The 5,059-nt window shown below is 39.7% G+C and overlaps 1 protein-coding gene across 1 annotated transcript in view; it reads right to left on the reverse strand.

Moving 5' to 3' along the window:
- The window catches only part of NAIP (NLR family, apoptosis inhibitory protein), a 41,516-nt gene extending 39,464 nt beyond the window's left edge, over nt 1–2,052 (reverse strand). The window contains exon 1 of the mRNA XM_015563032.1: nt 1,537–2,052. The gene's annotated coding sequence lies outside the window, so the exon portion shown is untranslated. The remainder of the gene's footprint in view (nt 1–1,536) is intronic.
- Nucleotides 2,053–5,059: the final 3,007 nt, after the last annotated feature.

Genomic DNA, 5,059 nt, shown 5'->3' on the forward strand with positions numbered 1-5,059 from the left:
CAACACCTACAGCCCCACAACAGGAAGTGTTTTATTCTCAACACTTAAGATTGGTTATTGCTCACAGTGTGCTAGTGTCTTATTTCTTTGCTGGTGACAGTTTCTATCTCTCTGGTTTATTTTAGGATTTTCTCTTTTATCCTTGGGGTTATAAAATTCTAAAATGTTGTGTATAGGTTTGGGTGTTTCTACATTCATTGTTCTGGGCACCCAATGGGCCCTTTCACCCTGAACACGGGGGTGGCCCATCAGCCCTAAGACATCGTTTTCTATAATTTTCTTTGATGATTTCCAACTGTCTGCTTTTCTCTTTTCACTCCTTCTGGTATCCCCATGATTTAGGTGGGGATTTAATTGATCATCTAAACCTTCCCCCACCCCCCCTTATATTCTTAGTGCTTTTGCTCTATTTTCTGGGAAATTTCCTCTCCAGTATCTTCCAACTCTCCAACAGTAATTCTTAATTTCAGCAATTATAGTTTTAATGTCCCACAGCTCTTTCTTGTTCTTTATTTTCATGACATCTTATTATTTTTAGCCAACACAACCTTTCTGGCTCTCTCCTACAATATTGTCAGATGATAAAACTAAGGTTAATAAGGAGTTTGCTGTCCTGGTTCAAGGGAAAACAGCCCGGAATTGGGGAGGGGTGCCTCACAAGCAGTGGACACTGTTCTCCAGGGATTCGGGGCAAGAGTGAGTTTTATAGAGAAGAGGCAACAGGAAACAGGGCAGGGCTGGCTAAGAGGGTGGGGGTTCACTTACCAGTATGTTTTCCTAGGGGAAGGTAAACTAGCCAAAGCCGAGTTGGAGGATTGTGACTGGTGGATGTTAAGTTTCCCTGACAGGTGTGTGTCCCATAAGTGCAGGCTGACTGAGGTTCAGATTTGTGACTTGGGCTAGGCCACAGGGGTGGCCTCCATTTTGTGGGTCCTCATAAATTAACTTTATCAATACTAAGGTTTAGTTCATCAGTCTCCTAAATTATGTTTTCTCCAAGGCTATTACCATTTACATTTGTTTATTTTTCACATTTCCAGACATCCTCAAATGTACACTGATTCTCGGTTTACAATTTATGTTTAAGAAGTAGGCCACTGAAAAGCTGATTGGTCAGAATTACAGTTAAAATCTAATGAAAAGCCACATAATTGTGATTTGAACTAAGCCCTTTACTTGGAGGCCAGATTGGGGAGCCAGGGTTTATCCCGGAGAAGCTCTAAATCAGAGGAACTACTTCAAGTCACCTGTCAGACAGAGCTGGCAGCTGAAAGCACACTGGGCATGTTCCTTGACCAGAAAATGACCAATTCTAGGATTCCTTGTCTGGGGGTCCCAGTGCCCACACTAGCTCAAGTTAGCTGAAACAGCTTATTCAGTTTCTTTAAAGATAATCATCTAATATTTTTTGCCTCAGGTTTAAACCCTATCAAATAATCTGACGGTGGGGTGGAGGGAGCCAACTGTCCCATGCACAGATTTGAAATTAGTCCATCGACTTTCAGCCCCTCCCGTCATTCCTGCCCTCCTTCTTACCTGGCATACCTGGCACTCGGAGTCCCCCGCTGCTCCAGGATTCTCTGCAGGGTGAAGTCTCCCACAGGTGATATGTGTGTTCAGGCTGTGGTTTCCTTTGGCCCACTTCATTGGTTACTACTATTCAATTTGAGTTTCCACCTCCCAAAAATTTGTTAAAATATTCTATGTGCTGATGGTCCCCTCCCGCTTTCTTAATTTTTTCTGGGTTTATACTTTAAAAATAATTTCAATATTGTGTAATTATTATAAAAAATAAGAACTAAGGCGCTCTCCCTCCGGGGAGCATGTCTGTCCATGCCTTTCTCTTTCCCCTCCGTGCCCCAGGCATGTTTACCATTACCTTCTTCACTCCCAAGTTCCCAGGGCCCTTCCTTTACCTCTATAACTTTTTTCCTAAGTCCATTTCTTTTAGGAATTACTTTTTTCTATCTCTGATTTACCAAATAGCTGGTTTTGCTCAGTGGGTAGAGCGTCAGCCAGTGGACTGAAGGGTTCCGGGTTCAATTCCGGTCAAGGGCACATGCCTGGGTTGCGGGCTTGATCCTCTGTGTGGGGTGTGCAGGAGGCAGCTGATCAATGATTCTCTCTCATCATTGATGTTTCTAACTCTCTCTCCCTCTCCCTTCCTCTCTGAAATCAATAAAAATATATTTAAAAAATAATTAAAACGAGACCAGTACTTGCTAGACACAGTTCTAAGTGCTTTAGACATGTACATATAATCCCTTTAACAGTAACAAAGCAGGCATGTTATTTTCATTTTACAGACGAGGAAACTTAGGCAGATAGGGGTTCAGATGAACCAGTCTGGCTACGGAGTCTGCACTCTTAACCACTATGTGATGCTGCCGTAAAGGCTAGATTTTAAACAAAGGCAACCCCAGGTGTCCCAGAAAGCTCATTCCCTCCTCATTTTGGTATTTGAGCAGGTAGCAAAGCTTTTTCACCAGCAGGCCTGGCATGTGATCTCCTCTGGCTAAGCGCTGGTCCAACAAGGCCAATTTCCCAGCCAAGAAGCAATTATTGTTAAAAAGTTGACCAGCTGTTCCCTCCTAACTTTTGTATTAACATGTATAATGTTACAGGGACAGCCAATCAATGATTCTCTCTCATCATTGATGTTTCTCTCTCTCTCCCCCTCTCCCTTCCTCTTTTGAAGCACTTTCCATGGTGTATCGAGTTGCAACCTCTCCACACAGCTAACCCTTCTGACAGTAAACCTCACTTTTCATTTATGTTTTGTGCACCTCTGCCCAATGCAGTACATTTGATGTAACTTGTAGATTTTGTTGCCCTTATTTTACTATTGTTTTCTAAATGTATAGGATTTTTAATGATTAGAAACCCTCTTAAATTTTCTAAGGAGATATTTGTATTATCTGAATATTATGTTAGTTTTGTTTTTTTACAGTCATTTCATTTTCTTGTCTTATTGCATTGATGTTATCCTTTTATCTTTTTGTTAATCCTCACCCAAGGATATTTTTCCATTGATCTTTTAGAGGGAGTGGAAGAGAGAGGGAAAGACAGAGAGAAACATTGATGTGAGAGAAACACATCAATTGGTTGCTTCCTGCACGAGCCTGACCAGGGCCCAGACCAGGGAAGAGGCTGCAACCAAGGTACATGCCATTGACCAGAATCGAATCTGGGGCCCTTGGGTCTACAGGCCGACACACTATCCATGGAGCCAAACTGGCTAGGGAGATGCTATCCTTTTATATAATGTTACTTAATAAGATGATAATAGATATCCTATCTTATTTTAAAGTTTATTTTTTTCATCACCATTTATCCTCCCCTATACCCTGCACCTCCCCCCACCCCCTGCAAACACCACACTATTGTCTATAATGAGTTACCTTTCTTTTCTTTTTTTACTCAACCCCTCACCATCCCCAGCCCCCCCCCTCCACCAACAGCTATCTTTATTTATGAATCTGTCTCTATTTTGCTTGTTAGTTCATTTTGTTCATTAGATTCTACATCAGAGAAACCATATGGTACTTGTCTTCTTCCTCTGACTGACATTTCATTGAGCATAATGTTCTCTAGGTCTATCCATGCTGTCACAAAGGGTAAAATTTCCTTCCTTTTTTATAGCGGAGTAATATTCCATTGTGTAAATTTATATCCTATTTTATTCTTGACTTTGGTAGACATTTTTCTGAAGTTTGACCAGTAGGTATGATATTTGTTGTAGATTGTTAGTGGATATCCTTTATCCATTTTCCTTTTACTCCTAGTGACACTGAAAACTCCTGCACAGCCTTAACTGGAAAAAGATCCAAATATCACTTCTATATGGCAGGAAGGGGGGAAGAAATCCCCAAAGGAAGGGAACTAAAATACTCAGTAGCCAAAAACAAATATGCAAGCACATACATAGCTTGTGGGAGTGTAAAATGGTGCAACACAATGGAAAAATAGCTGGGCAGCATCATGTACACATTTACCATTCAACCTACCAATTCCATTCCTACATCTGAAAAATGAAAACATACGAACACAAAAAATTATTGTTCATAGAAGCTTTATTCATAACAACCAAAAAACCCAGAAATCACCTCAATGTTCATTGGGAATAAACAAATGATAATGTATCCATTAAATGGAATATTAGTATGCAGTAAAAAAGAACAAACTATTAATACACATAACATGGACAAATCTCAAAAATATTATGCTAAACAAAAGAAATCACACATGCTGCATGGTCAATTTGTAAGCAAATATACAACAGCCAAACCTAATCTATAGTGACAGAAACTGATCAGCAGCACCTGGTACTGGAAGTCCTGGGAAATACTGACCGAAACGGGGCCAGGTGGGCAGGTGAAAATGTTCTTTCAATTGTGGAGGTCATTGCATGGATGTACTAGAATACATTTGCCAAAAGACATAAAACCATCTACTTAAAATGGGAGCATTTTATTGTATGCTCATTGTAAGTCACTTTGATTTTTAAAAAATTCTAAGGACACACACAAATCCACTAAAGTTTAAAGAGAATTTAAGAAATGAAAAGGCAATTCTATGTTTGGATTTGTTTTCTGTAGTTACCTGAGTTAATTTTTTCTTTTTAAGTTCAGTAGAATTCTTTTATCCTGTTTTTAAGTGGCTTATCTACCTCTATAACAGAGGCAGTGGCAGTGGTTTTCATACTTCAGCGTTTATCACAATCACCTGGGGGGTTTGTTAAACCACAGATTGATAGGCTCACCCCCAGAATTTCTGATTCCAGAGGTCTGACAGGGCCAAGAATGTGCATTTCTAACTTTTCCCAGGTGGTGCTGATGCTACAAGTCCAGACACAACCTTCAAATCACTGATTAGAGAGAGCCTGAAAGACCCTCTTCCTGTAGTCAATTTTTTATTTTATTTATTTATTTATTTATTTATTTTTTATTGCTTAAAGTATTACAAAGTGTATTACATATGTGGAAAAAATAAGAAAAAAAGAAAGAACGAAATAATAAAAAAATAAAAATGAAAAAGAGAAGTGTCGTTTCTTTGGCTG

The sequence above is a fragment of the Myotis davidii genome, unplaced genomic scaffold (genome assembly GCF_000327345.1).
Source record: "Myotis davidii unplaced genomic scaffold, ASM32734v1 scaffold135, whole genome shotgun sequence".
Taxonomy (NCBI): Eukaryota; Metazoa; Chordata; class Mammalia; order Chiroptera; family Vespertilionidae; genus Myotis; species Myotis davidii.